Genomic DNA, 7,317 nt, shown 5'->3' with positions numbered 1-7,317 from the left:
TGGGGAAGACAGAAAAAAAGCTATATTACAACCAATGTGTTGTGATAATTGCATTGTTTGCTCTATAACCTGTTCATTAATTTGCCTTGCGACCGTGATACAGTATATAGGCCTAAAGGCCGAGACAATAAGAAGACACAGTGGCAGAATAAATTCAATCACACCTTTGTTTCATCACAATTCTGGAGAGCAACATCTGTCCTGTGAAGTCCACAAAGCATATTGCATGTAACAAACAGTCACATGACCTATAGTAAATATGATGTGGCTGTCATTGGTTCTGATTTCTTTGTGAGTGTGTGTGTGTGCGTTCGGTCGTGCAAGTAGAAAAAACATGTTGACTCACCCTACTTATAGATAAATGCCAATGCCATCCTCCTCTCTTTCATGTTGATGAAACTGTCTATCACGCTGTCACATAGTACACTCTTTTAGTTTTTGTTGTCCTAGGCTACCTGGCTAAAATGCTACCTCGCTAGCCCAACATCCTTCATGGGCAACGTTAGCTAGTTAACATTAGCCTTCTACATCTAGCTATGTATTGAACTTCCATCCTCTGTGGCCAGGAGCACTGTCACGTTCCTGACCTGTTTTCCTTTGTTTTGTATTTGTTTTAGTTGGTCAGGGCGTGAGTTGGGTGGGTTGGTCTAGGTTTGATTTTCTATGTTGGGATTTTGTGTTCGGCCTGGTATGATTCTCAATCAGAGACAGCTGTCAATCGTTGTCCCTGATTGAGAATCATACTTAGGCAGCCTGGGTTTCACCTGTGTTTTGTGGGTGTTTGTTCCTGTGTCAGTGTTTGGGCCACACAGGACTGTTTCGGGTTAGTCACGTTTGTTGGTTTTTGTATGTTGTAGTGTTTGTTGTTTTTCCATTAAATAATGAATACTTACCAATCCGCATCTTGGTCCGATCCATGCTCCTCCTCGTCTGAGGAGGAGAACGACTACGACAGCCTTTACAAGCACAATGTATGAATTTATGGTTGGATCGGAATTGCGTCATAATCATTGGCCAGTACGGAGAATCCAAACTGACTTCCCTTGACACTTTGTTTTGGTGCACCAAGACCATTCACAGTTGAGCTCCCTCAATTTAGCGCTATGCTGATTGAGCTATTATTTTATACATTTTTATATCAAGGGAGGTCAAATGCTCGCTGGCTTCCCTTGCATTTAGTGCAACAACGTCATACTCTTTTGGACCAGACAGCATCAGATAGATGGCCTACACATACAGAGACAGTGGGGCGCTGTTTCGCTCGCTTGAATGCTTTCTCCTGTGAGATACATTCAGCCTCTTGCGAAGTGAAGGAAAATTATGGCACCCATGAATACATGCCACTGGTGCTGTGTACTGTGGGCTGTAGTACAGTGCTGTGATCTGCTCTGCTGTGCTGTGCTACACTGGGTTATGATGTTGTGTGGTCAGATGTGTTGTGTTCTGATGTGTGGTGATGTGTTTTGTTGTTGACTGGGCTCTGAGAGAGAGCGATGGTATGGTGCCTGGCAGGCCAGAGACAGTGACACGTTGCATTACAGCTGAAATGAAATCTGTCTATTCTGACTGCACTCCATGGCACGTTGGCATGTTGCTGCTGTTACAGCGACTACACTTCTGCCGAGAGGGAGTCACAGGAGGAAGGAGGGAGGGAGAGATAGGCATTTAGAGAGAGAAAGAGAGAGAGAGTGTTTGTGTGTCATTGTGCAGTGATGAATAAAGCATGTTGGCCTGCTGCCCTGCTCCACTCCAATGGCTCTGGGGAGGAAGGAGACAGCCACAGGCCACAGCACAGATTGTCTGACCATGAACAGAATACTAATGTACACAGAAGGGATGAGAGAGGAAATAATGAAATGGACAGGGGGAGGTAGAGAGAATGAGGGGAGAGGGAAAGGGAAAGGGGGATACCTAGTCAGTTGTCCAACTGAACGTATTCAACTGAAATCCCTCAGGGGTGCATGCTCAGTCCCCGACTCCAACACCATCATTAAGTTTGCCAACGACACAACAGTGGTAGGCCTGATCACCGACAATGATGAGACAGCCTATAGGGAGGAGGTCAGAGACCTGGCAGACCCTCAACGTGATCAAGACAAAGGAGATAATTGTGGACTACAGGAAAAGGAGGACTATATGGGGCTATAGTGGAGCAGGTTGAAAGTGGAGCAGGTGTAGAAGCACGGTGGCTAGGAAAAACTCCCTAGAAAGGCCAAAACCTAGGAAGAAACCTAGAGAGGAACCAGGCTATGAGGGGTGGCCAGTCCTCTTCTGGCTGTGCTGGGTGGAGATTATAACAGAACATGGCCAAGATGTTCAAATGTTCATAAATGACCAGCATGGTCAAATAATAATAATCACAGTAGTTGTCGAGGGTGCAACAAGTCAGCACCTCAGGAGTAAATGTCAGTTGGCTTTTCATAGCCGATCATTAAGAGTATCTCTACCGCTCCTGCTGTCTCTAGAGAATTGAAACAGCAGGTCTGGGACAGGTAGCACGTCCGGTGAACAGGTCAGGGTTCCATAGCCGCAGGCAGAACAGTTGAAACTGGAGCAGCAGCACGGCCAGGTGGACTGGGGACAGCAAGGAGTCATCATGCCAGGTAGTCCTGAGGCATGGTCCTAGGGCTCAGGTCCTCCGAGAGAGAGAAAGAGAGAAAGAGAGAAAGAGAGAATTAGAGAGAGCATACTTAAATTCACACAGGACACCGGATAAGACAGGAGAAGTACTCCAGATATAACAGACTGACCCTAGCCCCCCGACACAAACTACTGCAGCATAAATACTGGAGGCTGAGACAGGAGGGGTCAGGAGACACTGTGGCCCCATCCGATGATACCCCCGGACAGGACCAAATAGGCAGGATATAACCCCACCCACTTTGCCAAAGCACAGCCCCCACACCACTAGAGGGATATCTTCAACCACCAACTTACCATCCTGAGACAAGGCCGAGTATAGCCCACGAAGATCTCCGCCACGGCACAACCCAAGGGGGGGCGCCAACCCAGACAGGAAGATCACGTCAGTGACTCAACCCACTCAAGTGACGCACCCCTCCTAGGGACGGCATGGAAGAGCACTAGTAATGACTCTCACCACATTGACTCTGTACCGGTACCCCTGTATATAGCCTTGCTACTGTTATTTTACTGTTGATCCATAATTATTTGTTATTTTTCTATTTTATTTATATATTTTTCACTTCAGTTTATTTCAGTAAATACTTTCTTAACACTTATTTTTCTTAAAACTGCATTGTTGGTTAAGAGCTTGTAAGTAAGCATTTCACTGTAAAGTCTATACCTGTTGTAATCGGCGCATGTGACAAATAACATTTGTTTGATTGATTCAGATAGTAGCGGCATTGAAAACTGTGGTGGCACTCAGGTGTCACTTAATGATGCCTCCAACTCAATGAAAGCACCTGGCCGAGCGTCATCCGGGTTAGGGGAGGGTTTGGCCGGCAGGGATGTCCTTGTCCCATCTTGCACTAGTGACTCCTGTGGCGCAGTGCACACTGACACGGTCGCCAGGTGTACGGTGTTTCCTCCGACACGTTGGTGTGGCTGGCTTCTGGGTTAAGTGAGCATTGTGTCTAGAAGCAGTGCGGCTTGGTTGGGTTGTGTTTCGGAGGACGCACGGCTCTCGAGCTTCGCCTCTCCCAAGTCCGTACGGGAGTTGCAGCAATGAGACAAGACTGTAACTACCAATTGGATACCATAAAATTGGGGAGAAAAAGTGGTGAAAAAATACAAAAAAACGAAATTCCTTACGATTCTTTCTATACTGACTTTTTTTTTTGCCATTTATGATTGTGTCATTCAATGCGTCCCCCCCCCTCCCCCCCCCTCTGGGCTGTTTTTTGCTCAGAAGGGTCCCTCACAAGCAGTTTTGACAATCTGATTTATGTTAATGAAGCATTCCTTTGAACGGTGAGGATTTCAAAAGGGAGCAGCGGGCGGATGGATGGATGGATAAACACAGTTGGCACACATTGGCCATACAGAGGGAAAATGCTCTTATTGGGTTTGAGGTGAAGCAGTCGACCTGTTTTGAAGACTGATGCATACAGTACCTCTAGTACATCCAGATGATCAAATCAAATTGTATTTGTCACATGCGCCGAATACAACAGGTGTAGACCTTACCGTGAAATGCTTACTTATGCGCAATCGTGGATGAACAGGGAATACAGGAAAGGACTAAGCACGCACCCTCAGGGTGCGTGTGTTGAGGATCAGTGTGGCAGATGTGTTGTTACCTATCCTTACCATCTGGGGGCAGCCCGTCAGGAAGTCCAGGATCCAGTTGCAGAGGGAGGTCTTTAGTCCCAGGGTCATTAGCTTAGTGATGAGCTTTGTGGGCACTATGGTGTTGAACGCTGAGCTATAGTCAATGAATAGCATTCTCACATAGGTGTTCCTTTTGTCCAGGTGGGAAAGGGAAGTGTGGAGTGCGATTGAGATTGCGTCATCTGTGTATCTGTTGGGGCGGTATGCGAATTTTAATGGGTCTAGGGTTTCCCTGATGACTATGAACATCTCTGGATTTACTCTGGATTCATTGAACATCTCTGAATAAGCTCTACATCATGTTAGTATGCTATATTGTTAGTATTCTATGTTGTTCTAGAATGGGGGTTAAGATAGTTGTAGCTCTACATCCATCCTGTAGCTCTACATCCAAAGTTAGGCCTACATTCAATGTGGTGTTTGACTATTGGAGTATATACACTTTGACATGCTGACTGAGCAGGAGGATTTTCCAATGATGAGGTAAAACGGTCTTTGTCTGGACCTGCATGTGTTTATATAAATGTAACATATTGGTGAAAACACACCAGGGAGCCACACAATACAACCTAGCCACAGTTAGCAGGATGGGGGTTTCCATGAGAATGATAAGGCTATTAACTGTCAATATGAGAGCAAAATAAAGCACTAAATGGGTTGATGTCAGTCTATTATACAAAACCAAAAAGTAAATGGAATGTATCACAAAGAAACAGTGAAGTCAACAGGGACGCATTAGCTAACAGACGTTTCATCATCCCAACATCATCCCAAGTGCCTTATGTGGGTGTCACGGCTGCCTCTTCCAGTTTACAGCCATTTCATTAAAGTTACTGAAGTACGGATCATATTGGCATCTACTTCGAATCAAACATATTTTCTCTATATGTATAGGAGAAGAGTACCAAACTTGTTGCCATAACAACTTAAACTGGCAACGTAAGCCGCATCTCTGCGCATTTGTTTTACTTGATTGCTCACCACTTGGTCCGGTTCCTCTGCAGTGTCCATGGTAACGTTGACAGACATGTTTCGGAGCAGTGATACCACAGATAGAAGAAGGAGCCAGATGTCTCACAGGATGTACTCATCTGAAGCATCCATTTAGGACTTACACCTCTCTCTCTCTCTCTCTCTCTCTCTCTCTCTCTCTCTCTCTCTCTCTCTCTCTCTCTCTCTCTCTCTCTCTCTCTCTCTCTCTCTCTCTCTCTCTCTCTCTCTCTCTCTCTCTCTCTCTCTCTCTCTCTCTCTCTCTCTCTCTCTCTCTCTCTCTCTCTCTCTCTCTGTGCAATGATTGGTAAGCTGCTCTGACAGCTGATGCTTAAAGTTAGGGAGGGAGATATAAGACTCCAGCTTCAGTGATTTTTGCAATTCATTCTAGTCAGTAGCAGCAGAGAACTGGAAGGAAAGGCGGCCAAAGGAGGAGTTGGCTTCGGGGATGACCAGTGAAATATACCTGCTGGAGCGCGTGCTACGGGTGGGTGCTGCTATGGTGACCAGTGAGCTGAGATAAGGCGGGGCTTTACCTAGCATAGACTTCTAGATGTCCTGGAGCCAGTGGGTTTTGCGACAAATATAAAGCGAGGGCCAGCCAACGAGAGCATACAGGTAGCAGTGGTGGGTAGTATATGGGGCTTTGGTGACAAAACAGATGGCACTGTGATAGACTACATCCAACTTTGCACAAAGTTGGAAGCACAGAATCGTCTAGAATGTCATTGTATGCTGTAGCGTTAATTTTTCCCTTCACTGGAACTAAAGGGCCTAGCCTGAACCATCTCTCTCTCTCTCTCTCTCTCTCTCTCTCCCACCTACCCTCCAAACTCCTGGCTCAGAGCTGAGTCAGAGCGAGAGCAGCAGCATTTCACTGAACTTCAGTACAAGAGGTGCTGTTCTATCATTAAACAAACTCAATCCTCTTGAACTTCAGTAGTTCAGGCATGGGATTATGCTTCTGCCTGGATCGGTACGCTCTGAAAACTCTGTCTGAAAACTCTAAAAGCCAGTGCTTTGGTGAACAAGTGATCCCCTGCTATTCCCTCCAGGCCTGCAGGCCTCCAGCTGCCTGCCTCACAGGCCAAATATGCTATTTAGAATATTGTGATATAAGAGACTGGAGAGGGGTTGAATTGAACGTTTGGTCAATCTACAGTACTACAACATTGTTAGTACTTCAACTCCAGAAGGCTGACTGCAGACCAGGGAAGATAAGTCTGACCATTGTCAGCTGTCAGTCTCATGAGGAGGTGGAAATTCAAATCAAATCAAATGTTATTTGTCACATGCGCTGAATACAACAGGTGTAGACCTTAACCAACCTTACTTACAAGCCCTTAACCAACAATGTCGTTTTAAGAAAAATAAGTGTTAAGAAATGATTTACTAAATAAACTAAAGTCTAAAAATCTAATCAAATCAAAAGGTAACACAAGAAAATTACATAACAATAACAAGAAGGCTATATACAGGGTGTACCGGTACCGTGTCAATGTGCGGGGGTACAGGTTATTCAAGGTAATTTTAAAAGTGACTATGCATAGATAATAAACAGCGAGTAGCAGCAGTGTAAAAACAAAGGGTGGGGGGGGGGGGGGGGGGTCAATGTAAATAGTCCGGTGGCCATTTGATTAATTGTTCAGCAGTCTTATGGCTTGGGGGTAGAAGCTGTTAAGGATGTGTGTGATGTACAGTAGGATGTGTGTGTATAATGTGTGTGTTATGTGTGTGTAATGTGTGTGTTATGTGTGTGTAATGTGTGATGATGACACAGCGCTGAAGCTGACAAACACACACACACGCACACACACAACCACACTGTACAAATACAGACACAGACACACACACAGGTTTACATTTATTGGGATGAGTCTTGTCTTTGAGGCAGAACTGAGCAATTTCGGCTAGATAGGCCAGCTGCAAAGTCGAAATTGGCTATATTGTAAAAAATGTATGACAAGAAAAATGAGCTTTTTGGTCTTAATTTAAGGTTAGGGTTAGCAGTGTGGTTACTTTGTGACTGTG

Source organism: Salvelinus alpinus, chromosome 19 (genome assembly GCF_045679555.1).
Source record: "Salvelinus alpinus chromosome 19, SLU_Salpinus.1, whole genome shotgun sequence".
NCBI classification, from domain to species: Eukaryota; Metazoa; Chordata; class Actinopteri; order Salmoniformes; family Salmonidae; genus Salvelinus; species Salvelinus alpinus.
Note: the sequence above shows the minus strand (reverse complement) of the source record.